We start from the raw sequence: 14,378 nt of genomic DNA, 5'->3' as shown, positions 1-14,378 counted from the left end.
AGCTGTAGGCATTTCATATTGTATAGGGTCACCTTTTTGAGCTCCAATAATACAGACATTAACATCTATTCCATTATATTGTTGAAGTAAATCTCTTGCTTTTCTAAAAGTTTTTACTAATGGGTTATATTTGTCCAACATTTCTTTTAATCCTTCTATAATCCCAAGATCTAAATCTGTATTTTCTGAATCTTCATGTGTTATAGCTTGTAGCCTATTGTTTATTTCATTTTGTGTATCGTAAATATATAATTGAACAAATTTTGGGTCATTATTGGGCTGTGGTACCAGTGATCCTATCCGATGATGTATTTGTCCACTAACACGAAATACATGGGGACCATCACCTTGATTGATACATTTATCTATGTTACCTCCCATAGATGTAAAACAGAACAAACTATTGTATTGTCTTATTTTCTCTAAGAAATGTTTTGATCTACTATCACCATTATAATTTAATAAGGTGCATAAAGGTTCAGGTGGTACTTTAAAAGGAGGTATTTTGATTTTTCCTTCTTTGCAACATTGTGTGTATATAATATTTTTATCTCTATTTCTTTGATGTCTGATTCTTTCCTCGAACCAAAATATAGCTCCACAATATTTGCATTGATTTGAAGCTACACCATAATATGAACGTTGAGGATAAGAGTTTTTTAAATATTGTATATAGTCTGGGGAAAAATGAACCATGCTATATGGTATAGATAAATATGCCAATTTTTTTTGTAGGTTAATATTTCTCCGTCTCAGTCTATTTTCTTTAGTATCAATATTTAGTATGTTTCTATCTTGTTGCCTTTCTGGCAAACATATCGTCTCATATTTCATTTTTTTTAATTGTTTATTTGTGTTTGAAGTGGAAATTATATGGTCACTATTACGTTTTTTCTCTTGCTTATATTCCAACTTTACTTTCTTTGTTTGTATTTTGGTAATGTCAATATTAGAGTCAGTATCAACTTTTGTACGTTTTTTGTTATTAGTGTTAGACATATCTTTGTAAATGTAAATATATATGTATTTGTAGGTAACCATATCAGAAGGTCAGTAACAAATAGTTAAATGTAAATAGTAGTACAATAGAAATACATATATCTTAAATAGGTAAGGAAAAAGAAGAAGATAAATTACATACATGTGGAAAATTAAAAAAATCATTAAAAAAGTTCCATTGGCTACTTTTTGGCACACAAAGGATTGTTGCTCTCAGGGGCGAAGCTAGTGCTGGAATTACCATGCTGCACTGCTCAAGAGAATTGCACAATTTCATAGAGTTTGTGGAAGTTTAAGCTTAATTAGTGGACAATAAACCAGGGAATTTAAAAATTGTGTTGAACTTGGTTGTTTTATCTTGTATTTTATCAATAGATAATACCATTTTGTAGGATCTGAATTTCGAACTTTATAACATGGGTATGAGTCAGAGATGTACCTTTTTTCTTTTACTGAAATGGATTGTCCCTTCTTGTCTTTAGAAATCTTCTATCTTCCCGCTTTGGATCCTCTCCTGTTTGTTCATATTAAAAAATATAATTACTATTTGCATTGTTAGACTAAGACAAATGATAATGGCATAAAATATGTAACTGATGTACATAAGAAATCCAGGTATACTGTAATATATTATTTATCCAAGTGCACTAAGCAGAGAAGGGTCAATGTTAGGATGCAAAGACAACAGAGAATAGAAATGGACAAAGGCATAGGTGTTTTATATATCAGTAAGTCTGAAATTTTATTTTTATGGTGAGCATGGGAAGGAGACATAGTTGATTCACTGGGCATTGTGGGGGCTCACAGGCTGGAGTCCATGGCGAGTTCCTCATGGGCATGGTAAAGGTCGTTTAGATGCACCATGTAAGAGGGCAGGTACGACTGTGTGTGCTGTAGAATGGCAGGGCAGCTCTGCGAGCAATTGACATCATGGTTTTTCAAGTTTGCATCCTCTTCTTGTGTGTGCTGCAAAAGAAGAGGCACTTTGCGTGGCCTACATTTAGTCGAACAGGTGGCCTGCAGAGATGAGAGATATATTCAAGTAGCGCCCATGGACAGAGCAGATGGCAGGCGAAGGCAGCCTACACCTTGCGCGCGCCCGGACAGAGATGTGAGGCCTAGGTGCTCGCCGGAGCAGCTAGGCGGACGGCACGGCGAGTCGGCCAGGTGGAGGGGATCGTCGCCCTCGACTGGCCACTGACGGAGCGGTCAAGTGGAGCGGCGCCCGGACGGGGAGCGATGCCCGTTGGGGGAGCGCCGGCCGAGGGTGAAGGGGAGGGGGCGGCGCTGTGGGAGCGACGTTCGTTGGGGGGAGCGCCGACCGGAGGGGTAGCGACGGCCAGAAGGGGAGAGAAGTCCATCGGCGTCTCGTCTCCCTGCTCGATCCGATTGCCATGCCATGTTGTTGCCGCCGTCGCAGCATGCAGCAGCCTTCTGGCCGCCGTTTGTACGTCCAGTGCAGGCTGGCCGCCGTTTAGGCGTATGCAGGTGCTAGGGAGAATGAAGCGCTTGTTCTCGCCATGAGATGAAAAATACCTAGAAGAAGAAACGATTCTTACCTTCTATGAAAGGCGTTGATGATTGATCCAGCAGAACGAGCAGAATGAGATGGGATGGCGATTCTATGAGAAGAGATGGGATGCGGGATGTCTTTGTTATAGCGTACGAGAGTTGGTAGAAACATTTATTAACCTGCTCTACTGCAACTTTCCAGAGAACTCTTGACCTTGTAACTTTCCAGAGAACTTTTGACCTCCGTCTGGATATCTGGATATCAAAGGAACCGATGAGTTTACATTTGCGGGCGGATGTCGTGATGACGTGGCCAAATATACGCTCGCTCCCGCGACCAGGATTCAGTCGTTAAAGATTTGTGCATAGGGAAGTTTATATCATGGTGAGATAGCTTTTTTTTTTTGAAACTTGGCAATCTCATTACTTGTCTGACAAATCGTCAGCGACAATTACATGGACGTCTCTAGGGACAGAACTAGTGATTAGCGCTTCCCCTTCGATGCACTCAGAACCCAAGCCGGCCAAAGCATGGGCAGCCTTATTGCCAACTCTACTAAGAAAATTACACTTGAATTCAGAAAAATTCACACGCACTAAAAACTTGAGCTCCTCGAGAGTAACACCTTCAGCCATCGCATCAAAAACATCCGAATTCATTGCTTGTACTATCATCAGTGCATCGTTTTCCAAAAGAAGCCGGCTAATTCCCAAGTTCAGTGCCGCCTGAACGCCTTGCATGCATGCAATCAGCTCCGCTTGAAAAGCACTCAGCACGTGATTCAGTCTTCCCCTCCCCGTGAGAACTACGTCTCCATCATGGTCCCTGATGATAAATCCCCAACTCCCTGTATTTTCATCAGCTCTGATGGAAGCATCACAATTCAGTTTTAGAACACCTTCAGGAGGCCTGCACCACTTTACGTTGGCCTGGGATCTCTGAACATTGGGCGCTCCTTGGTTTACAAGCAGCTCATGGCAATATGATTTGATTCCACATGCTAATTCAGAACCACTTCTGCCCCTCTCCTCATGTCTGATGGTATTTCTGTTTGTCTAGAGAAACCACAAAGTGACTACTGCATGCGTTCTGATCAGTTCCTTCTCTTTCAGAATGATGGCCACTGTAACACGTGCAGAAGCTTGGGCAGCGAGGTTCTGACGGAGCCCTTCCATGGACATCAGCTCCCAGACTTGCTTGGCCGCTTTGCACTTGAAAAATAAATGACCACCGTCTTCAACCATCGTCCACAGACCGGGCAATTAATATCTATCTTCATGCCTCGTCTAGCCAGATTGCATCGTAATGGATGGCTGTTGTGAGCAAACCTCCAGAGAAAGTGCTTTATCTTGTTTGGACACTGAAGCTTCCAGAGTTGGTTCCAACAAGTATCAGTGTTCTGTCCACTCCCACCCTGGCTTGCAACAACACTACGTCGCCTGAGAGTATCATCCCGACAGACCCTATAAGCACTTTTGACACTGAATTTCCCGTGCTTATCATAGTGCCAAGCCAAAGAGTTTTCACGGCCTTCAGACACAGGTAGAGCCAGGATCAGCTTGTAGTCCTCCTCCCAGAAGATGTCGCGTATTAACTCTTCATCCCATGTGCCCGTCACGGGATTGATCAATTCATCCACATCTGTGATCAGGTTCATACCTCTTGGAGTGATCGGTCTTCTAGAATGATTTCTCGGTAGCCAGGGATCAGTCCAAATCTTCAGTCCCCTTCCATCACCCACACGCCACACCATCCCCTTTTTCATCAACTCAGCTCCCCTCAGGATGCTCCTCCAAGTATAAGACATGCCCTGTTTCGGCTGGGCCTCAAGAATAGTAGAAGATCTATAATATTTCGCCTTTAAGATTTGTGCCAAAAGCGAGTTCGGATACTGCCACAGTCTCCACGCCTGCTTGGCCAACATTGCTAGATTGAAGGAATGTATGTCCCGAAAACCCAATCCTCCATCTGCCTTCGGTTTCATTAACACGTCCCTGTGAAGCCAATGAATTTTGTGCTTCCCTTCTTGCTGATTCCACCAATATCCACTCACCATAGCACTCACTTGGTCGCAAAAAGTCTTTGTGAGATCAAAGCAACCCATGGCAAAGGTGGGGATCGCCTGCACCACAGCTTTGATGAGGATTTCCTTTCCAGCCCACGATAAGAATTTTTCCTACCACCCTTGGATGCGCTTCCAAATTCTATCCTTAATATAAGCAAAGGTCCCAGTTTTAGATTTACTAACTTGTGCTGGGAGCCCTAAATATTTCTCATTCATCGTCTCCTTTGTGATTTGCAATCTGGTGCACACCTCGCTTCTTTTCTCAGCACCTGTGTTCTTACTGAACAACACAGCTGACTTTGATTTATTAATCATTTGCCCAGAGCAGTTTTCATACAGATCTAGAATGTCCTGAAGCTGATTAGCGTCCCCCTCTGTTGCTCGAATCATAATAAGAGAATCATCGGCAAACAAAAGGTGTGAGACACTAGGTGCTTGATGACAAACCTTCACTCCAGCCAACCGCCCCTCCTGCTCCGCTCGTTGAAGAAGGGCCGAAAAGCCCTCCGCACAAAGAAGAAATAAGTATGGTGATAATGGATCTCCTTGCCGTAGACCGCGCTCTGGAACAAAACTCTCAGTCAAATCTCCATTCACTTTTATTCTGTATGAGACTGTTGTCACGCAACCCATGATCAGTTTTAGCTGGTGGAGGCCAAACTTGTTTACGCTTTGGGTCTCCACCTGCTCCATTGGGCCGGCTGGAGGCGTTCAGCCCCAAAAAAATAGGAGTCTAGCTCTTTTTTAGCAAATACCGATTTTTTTATCTGAACCGAACCGGTCATTTCAAAAAAAAAATCTGAACCAAACTGGCTGGCTGCGGTTCACATTTTTTCCTGTCGGACTGGTGGTCAGTCTATTTTTTCTATGATTCATATAGTCAACAAAAACTCAGAAAAAGAAAACAGTAAGATATGATATCTCAAGCTTCTCACAATTTTTTAAGCAAAAAGGGTGCAAGTTTAGACATCATGAAGTTGAGGAACTTGAGGAACGTGAAGGACAAAAAAAACATAAAGAGCATAATTTGTCGTATTTAGCTGATTATGGTTATCCTAATGACCTAACATAACCACAATCTCTCCTCTCTTTTTTTGAGAACTTGACCGGACAAGCAAATGAAGATTTCGATATAGGAAACTAAACAAAGTGACCTACTCCCTCCGCCCAAATTATTAGTTGTTTTAGATTTTCTATATGCAAAGTTTTTGCTATGCATCTAGATATATATTATATCTAGGTGCATATGGAGTAAGTAAATCTATGTATCTAGAAAAACTCAAAATGACTAATAATTTGAAACGAAGGGAGTACATACCAAAGAGAGGAAAAAATATAAAACATAAAATTGGGAAAAACAAACAACAAGGGCATCTAAATAAAATAGTTATGTCTGGGTAACGGCTCAGCTCGGCTCGATTTGCCTCGTTAAGATAACAAACTGGCTTGGCTCGGCTCGTTATCCTAGTGAGCAGAAAAGCCTGCTCGGCTCGGTCCGGTCACTACTACAATAACTATTAACTGAGGCGAGCAAAAACTATTAATCGAGCCTCGGAACTAAGGTCACGGTAAATGACTTATTTTCCGAGGCGGCTAGAAAGTCAAATTGCTATCCAGTGCTGGGAAGCTTACTCTTCTCAAATCTTACTTAGCTAATATTCCTATCTATCTCCTTTCTATAATTAAGTTCTTCAAATGGACCATAGAGAATATTAATTCTCATATGGCCAATATCCTTTGGAATGACCAGGAAGGCGGCAAGCATAAGTACCATCTGGCAAATTTTCAAAGCCTAACCTAGAGAAAAGATTTTGGAGGGTGGGGGATCCCAGACCTTAGCTGCTTAAACATGTGTCGTCTATCCTCTTGGATTAAGAGATCCCATCTCAATAACCATGTTATCTGGAAACAAATTATTGATCATAAATACAACACCACAGATCCTAATAACTTTTGCTGCTCTGAAGGTGGTGCCTCTTCTTTTTGGAAAGACATTCTTTGAGCCAGCAAGGCTGCCCATTTAATTATGTGTGTCTTGGAAGATTGAAAATGCGGTTAGATTCTAGGAGGATCACTGGTTTGGAAATTCTAACCTAGCAATCCAATATTGGAATCTCTACATGATAGCTGACAAAAAAAATGAAAGTGTAGCAGAGTTGTGGGATGGGATGGAGTACCTGGAAATCTCCTTTTAGGAGACGTGTCTTGCCCAGGCTATGCAAATGTGGCATGAACTAATTGCTATAGCAAAATCTATAAATTTTACTAATAATTGTGATTCTATTATTTGGGCCTTCGATGAAACTAGCAAGTTTTCAGTGCAGGCTATTTATAAAACCTTAGCTTTAGAGCTATTCATCTAGTCTTTACTTCTAGCATTTGGAGCATATTGTTGTGCCCCCTCGGATATATATCTTCCTCTGGCTCCTTTCAAATAACAAGACTCTGACTAGAGATAATCTGGCAAAGAGAATGAATGTTGAGGACTCCGGCCCTCTCTCTATCTCGCATCTCCAGCCGCCGCGTGCACCCGCGGCCCTGCATCTCCAGCCGCGCCGCGGGCTCCTGTTGACCGCCGGTCTCTGCCCCCACCTCGCGCCCCTCTGCCGCCGCCAACCCCCTCCGTGCGCTGAGCTCCCGTTGTGGCCCGCCGTGAGGAGACGCTGCGCGCAAGCTCTTGGCTGTATCCTGCTCCCTCCTGAGGTCAAGATGGGAAGGCAGGGAAGAGGAGCCATGTGGAGCTATGTTTTATGGCTCCGCCTCCCCAGTGGAAGCCGAAACGGGCTTCAGGTGCAGCTCCTAGGAAGGAGCTGTTGTGTGCGCACTCCTTTGGTAGGGCTCCGGCTGGAGCCAGTTTTGGAGCCCTATGAAATAAGCTCTAAAAAGAACATTTGAATAACCGTAACGGGCATTTCATTTTATTCCCTTCATCCTAGAAGTGGAGCTTTGTATGCATACTACCACGGTCCTAGAATACAAATATTGAAATAGGAAGAACATGATACTCCCTCCGTCCTACTTCCTCTATTTTTATTTACATGTCCTATTAGGTTTGTACTAAATCAAATTTGGTAGGTTTTGACCAAACTTATAGAAAGATATAATAACATCTATAATATCAAATTTGTTTCATAGAATCGACCATGAAATATATGTTGGATAGTATAGTTGTTGCTACAATTTTCCTATGGACTTGGTCCAAGTTAGTCAAGTTTAACTTAATCAGGACAAACCTAATATATATGATACGTAAATACTCTCTCTGTCCCAGAATATAAGGCGTGTCAAATTTGGTATGGTCTTCAATAATATTATTTAACTCTTAATGTCTTCTATAATATAATATTTGTCGCAACAAAATTATAGTTATATGAAACTACTTTTAAATATGAATATAATGATATGATTGTTATAAAACAAAATTTTTATTATACAAGATTAATTGCAGGTCAAAGTTTTTAAATTTTGAATCTTGAATTACGTGCAGCGCCTTATATCCTAGGACGGAGGGGGAGTAAAATTAGAGGGAGTAGAATACAAGTCATTGTAGAAATTCTACGCTAGATTAAAAGTGTTAAATGGTCATAGTACTGCTGACTCGTCTCACAAGTGCCAACCACATCTTCCTTTCCAATTTGGGAAAAAAAGAATCTCAAGTCCAACAATATCCTCCTGCAGATGCAACGGACTTCAACAATTTATCCTCACTTCTCTTTCACCAATCGCATCAAACAAGAACTCCGATCACGCCTGGGCCGACGAGGGTTTCTCCAAAGCCGTCGCTTCTCAATCGCACGCCTCCGATATAAACCCTCCTTTTGTTCCCCACAGCAACCCCATTGATCGATCTTGAAGCGCAGACCCTAGGCGCCGAACCCAGCAGCAGCGATGGCGTCCCGCCGCGGGTTCTTCTCCTTTGACCCTTTCGACTCCTTCGACCCGTTCGACTTCTTCACCGCCCCGCAGCCGCAGCAGATCGCGAGCGCCGCCGGAGGCAGATCCACTCGATCTCGCTTCATCGACGACCTCTTCCCCTTCGCCAGGCTCGCCGAGCCTCCCGTCGAGGTGCTGCGGCCGCGGGCGCCAGCGCCAGCGCCAGCTACCCGCAAGAGCCGCGAGCCGGAGGAGAGGCCGCCGGTCTCGATCCCGATCCGCGTCGACGGCCCCGACACGGCGCCGAAGCGGGCGCGGAAGCAGCCCGCCGAGCCGGCGGCGAGGACGGTCGGCAGGAGGCGGGACGCGCCGTCGGCGGAGGCGGCGGCCGTGAGGGTGCAGGCGGCGGCGCGCGGGTTCCTGGCGAGGCGGTGGGTGCGGGCGGTGCGTCGGGTGGAGCGGGAGGCGGAGGCCGTGGGGAGGATCGTGGGCGAGAAGGAGGAGGCGCTGCGCGGGAGCGACAGGGCGAGGGCCGCCGCCGCAGAGGCGCTGATGAAGATGCTGCTGCGGCTCGACGCGGTGCGCGGCGCGAGGGAGTACCGGAGGAGGGTCACCAGGCGGGTGCTCGCGCTGCAGGACGCCGTCGACGCGCTCGAGCAGCCGCCCAAGGCGGCGCCGGCTGTGCCGGAGGAGGCAATGGCTGAGGCAGCGGCGGCCGACGAAGCTGCTGTCAGCCGGACTCTCTCCGGCAAGGTTGCTCTGGACGCTCCGGCGAGGAACGCAGAGAACACGATGAACACTCGATGAACTCAGTTGAACACGAGAGAATATTTTGGAGTCGCGCTAACTAGCGACGTTTTCTGTCTATCTCTTATAAATAGTAAAGCCTACAAAGGAAAGGGAGAGGCAGGACACGATCTGCTCTCCTGCATGCGCGCCATGATCCGTAAGATGCGTGCGCCATCCCGCACGCCGGGTCATGCCGCGCGACGCGGACACGAACGCCACGACGTGAACTCGCACGTCTCTGGCCGTTACAAGACGCGGCTCTGATCCAGATGACCCGGAACGCAGAGCCCCACAAGCTAACAGAAAAGCAAAACCGAATGCTAACTGAAACTGGGTAAAACGAACACAAGTTTATTCCTAACATTTCACCCCCTAAACTTGATGTTCACTGACAATCTTGGCGACCCCCAACTGAATGCGCAGTTCACAGAACTTGTCGCGTCCAAGCGGCTTCGTCAGAATGTCAGCGAGTTGCTCCTCAGTCCGGACATGTTCAACATCCATCTTCCCATCTCCAATGCAATTCCGAATGAAATGATAACGAACATCTATGTGCTTACTTCTTTCATGGAAAACATGATTCTTACTGAGTGCAATTGCGGATTGACTGTCCATCTTCAGAGTGAATTTCTTCAGCTGCTCACTCTTCAACTCTGAAAGAAGCTGTGCCAGCCAGGTGCCTTGACAGGCTGCCGTCGTCCCTGCGATATACTCTGCTTCACAGGAAGACAGCGCCACCACCTTTTGCTTCTGTGACTGCCAACTCACAGCACATGGGCCGAAGAAGAACAGAACACCAGTGGTGCTCTTTCTTGTGTCGATGTCGCCGCCCATGTCTGCGTCGCTGAAACCGAGCAGCTTTGCCTCAGCTCCAGCCCTCTTGTAGCAGCAGCCGTAGTCGATCGTCCCCGCCACGTACCGGAGGATCCTCTTCACCGCCGCCAAGTGCTCGGTGGTTGGTGCTTCCATGAACCTGCTCACGTAGCCCACAGCAAAAGCAATGTCCGGCCTCGTGTGCACCAGGTACCTAAGGGAGCCAACTATCCCACGATACTCGGTGGCGTCGACTGGTGGAGCGTCGCTGATCTTGCTGAGCTTCAGCCTGGGCTCCATGGGAGTGTGACAAGGGTTGCAGCCGCCCATGCCCGCCTTGTCGAGCACCTTCCGCGCGTACGCAGCCTGGGAAAGGCTGATGCCATCGCCTCTCTGAGTCACCTCGATGCCCAGGTAGAAACTGAGCAACCCAAGGTCACTCATCTTGAACTGGGCCTGCATCTCGAGCTTGAAGTTGCCGATCTCGGTGGCGTCGCTGCCGGTGATGACGAGGTCGTCGACGTACACTCCCACGAGCAGCCGGGAGCAGCCATGTCCTCGTGTGTACACCGCGTGCTCGGAGTCGCTGTTGGTGAAGCCGAGGGCGCGCAGAGTCTGATCCAGCTTGGCGTTCCAGGCGCGAGGGGCTTGCCGCAGCCCGTACAGGGCCTTGGTGAGTCGCAGCACCTTGTGTTCCAGCCCCTCGACGACGAAACCTTGCGGCTGTAGAACGTACACCTCCTCCTGCAGCTCACCGTTGAGGAACGCCGACTTGACGTCCATATGGTGAACTGCCCATCCTTCTTGGGACGCGAGAGCCAGCAGCAGGCGCACTGATTCAATACGCGCCACTGGTGCGAAGACTTCCTCAAAGTCCACTCCCTGCTGCTGCACGTATCCCTTGGCAACGAGCCTCGCCTTGTGCTTGATGATCTCCCCGGCGCTGTTCTTCTTTACCTTGAAGACCCACTTGAGGCCGATTGGCCGGTGGCCGGCGGGAAGGGTCTCTAGGTGCCAGGTGTTGTTACTCTCGATGGACTCCATCTCCTCCAGCATGGCCTGTCGCCACGGCTGGTGCTGCTCGGCCTCGGCGAAAGAGGCTGGCTCCTCCCCAATCTGCAGGTGCAGCTCGGCGTCGAGGTTGCGGGGAGCGAGGCCGGGCGGTGTCGCTAGCCCAAGAACGTTGTCGACAGCGCGGTAGCGGGGCGTGACGTCGTCATTGTCAGAGTCGAGGTACTCGTGGGCGTCAGGCGGCGGCGACACGAACGCAGGTGTTGGAGCTATTTCCACTGCGCCCGTGTTCGAGGTCGTTGGAGGAGTGGGTGTGCCGTGCCCAGGTGACGAGCTCGACGTGCCCTGGTTGCTGATGATGTCCTCCACGGCGTAGTCGATGACGAACTCGGGGTTGCGCTCGGCCTCGTCGCTGTACGCCACGCTCCAGTTCCAGCTCTCGTGTTCCTGGAACACGGCATCTCATGACACGTGCACGCGCCGCACCACCGGGTTGTAGAAACGCCATGCCTTGGCGCCGGGCTCATAGCCGATGAAGACCATGGCTGTACTCCTGTCGTCGAGCTTCTTGAGGTGAGGACGCGCCGACTTGACGTACGCGACGCAGCCGAAGGTGCGCAGGTGCTCGACATCCGGCTTGTGTCCGTGCCAAGCCTCGAACGGGGTCTTGCCCGTCACACTCTTGGTTGGAGCCCGGTTGAGGAGGTGCACGGTGGTGGTGACGGCCTCGCCCCAGAACGCCGCCGGGAGGCCCCTGGTCTTCAGGAGACTGCGCGCCATGGTGACGACGGACTGGTTCCTTCGCTCGACGACACCGTTCTGCTGCGGCGTGTAGGGGGCGGAGTGCTGGCGCTTGATGCCGTGCTTGGCGCAGTGCTCGACAAAGGTGACGGAGGTGAACTCACCCCCGTTGTCCGTGCGTAGGACGCGCAGGCGACGGCCCGTCTCCACCTCGACGCGGGCCTGGAACTGCTGCACCGCCGCCAGTGCTTCTCCCTTGTTCGTCAGCAGGAACAGCCACATGTAGCGGCTGTGGTCATCGACGAGTAGTAGGAAGAACGCCTTCCCTCCTGGTGTCGCCGGAGAGATGGGCCCGCAGAGGTCGCCGTGGACCAAGTCGAGGAGCCCGTCGGCGCGCCGCTTCGCCTGAGCAGGGAACGGCTTCCGCTTCAGCTTGGTGGTGGCGCACCCGGTGCAGAGTTGGTGAACCTGCTCCACGCAGGGGAGCCCGTCCACCATCTTGTCCTTCCCCAGCTTCCGCAGGGCGTCGAAGTGCAGGTGGCCGTAGCGCTCATGCCAGAGCCATGGCCCGTCGTCGCGTCGTGCCGCCAGGCAGAGTGGCCGAGCGACCTTGACCCGCAGCTTGTACAGCCGGTTCCCGGAGCGCCTCACCTTGACGAGGAGGCGCTGGTTCTCGTCGCGGATGCGCAGGATCCCGTGCTTGATGTGGACGTCGCAGTCGCCCTCGTCGAGCTGCCCGAGGCTTATAATGTTGGTGGTGAGCCTCGGGATGAAGTACACCCCCGTGACGGGAGTGTGTTCGCCGGTCTTCCCTTCCAGAACCACCGTCCCGGCACCTTCGATCGGCACCGCGGAGCCATCGCCGAATCTGACGACGCCGCTGATCTTGTTGTCGAGGTCCTGGAATGCGGAGCGGCACCCGGACATGTGGTTGGTGGCGCCGGTGTCCAGGTGCCACACCGAATCGTCGCGGTCGTCGTCCCCATCGTCGAGCTGGGCGAAGACCTTCGCCTCGACAATCTCGAGCGGCCGGCGCTTGCCAGCGGCGTGCGGAGGGGGCGAGGCGGAGCCCTGCGGAAGGGGATCGGAGGTCGCGTGCGGAGGGGGCGAGGTGGAGCCCTGCGGATCGGAGGTCAACGTCGCCCACGCCATCAGTAGTGCGGGCTCGTTATCCTCCTCATCCGCCTGGGCCAGATGGGCCTCATCCCGCAGCCTGGACCTGCATTCTTTGGCCCAGTGGCCCTTCTTTCCACAATACTTGCACTTATCAGACTTCTTGGGCTGGCTCGTACCTTCTCCGGCCCCTGGAGCTTGGCGCACGCCGCTGTTAGCACGGCCACGCCCACGGGATCCGCCGCCGCGCTTGTTCCCCGCGCCGCCGCTGGAGCTCCCCTTCTCTCCGGGGCCTCCGCTGATCTTGAGTTTCGCCATCCACTCCTCCTGTGTCAGGAGGAGCCGGCCCTGGCTATCGACGACGGGCGGCGGCTTGCGGCGTTGCTCCATGGCGCGCAGACGACCGGTCACCTCCTCGACGGAGATGGTGTTGAGGTCGTGGAGAGTCTCGATGGAGATCGCCACCTGGGAGAGGTCCTCGGGAACAACCTGAAGCATCTTGCGCACCACCTCCGCCTCCGTGATGTTGTCGCCGAGGATGCGCAGGTTGTTGGCGAGTCCGGTGAGGCGCATGGAGAAGTCCTCTGCCGTCTCGCCGTCCTTCCATCCCATCGCCGCGAACTCCCGTCGGAGCTGCTGGGCGTTCGATTCGCGCACGCGCTGGACGCCGACGCGGATCATCTTCACCGCCTCCCACGCAGCTTGCGCAGTGCGCTTGCCACGAAGTGCGGGCAGCATCTCCGCCGGGACGGAGCGCAGGATGGCCGCCATCGCCAGGCGGTCGTCGCGGTACTCGATGATATCGTCCTCCTCGGGCTCGTTCGCATACCAGATGCCTTGAGCTTCCATGTTCACCTGCATGAGCATGACCCATTCCTGATAATTGGAACGGGTGAGCATGGGGTACTGCACCGATGCACCGGTCTCCTTGACAGTGCGCTGGATGATCACTTCCGGCGGACGGCGGCCACGGCGTGGTGTAGGCGAGAGCGATGGACGGCGGCGGCGCGGCGGCGTGTGCGACCGCCCGCCGTGCGGCTGCGAGGACATCAGGTCCCTGGATGGTTAGCTCTGAGGCCAAATGTCAGCCGGACTCTCTCCGGCAAGGTTGCTCTGGACGCTCCGGCGAGGAACGCAGAGAACACGATGAACACTCGATGAACTCAGTTGAACACGAGAGAATATTTTGGAGTCGCGCTAACTAGCGACGTTTTCTGTCTATCTCTTATAAATAGTAAAGCCTACAAAGGAAAGGGAGAGGCAGGACACGATCTGCTCTCCTGCATGCGCGCCATGATCCGTAAGATGCGTGCGCCATCCCGCACGCCGGGTCATGCCGCGCGACGCGGACACGAACGCCACGACGTGAACTCGCACGTCTCTGGCCGTTACAAGACGCGGCTCTGATCCAGATGACCCGGAACGCAGAGCCCCACAAGCTAACAGAAAAGCAAAACCGAA

The sequence above is a fragment of the Panicum virgatum genome, chromosome 8K, assembly GCF_016808335.1.
Source record: "Panicum virgatum strain AP13 chromosome 8K, P.virgatum_v5, whole genome shotgun sequence".
NCBI classification, from domain to species: Eukaryota; Viridiplantae; Streptophyta; class Magnoliopsida; order Poales; family Poaceae; genus Panicum; species Panicum virgatum.
This window is presented reverse-complemented; position numbering follows the sequence as displayed.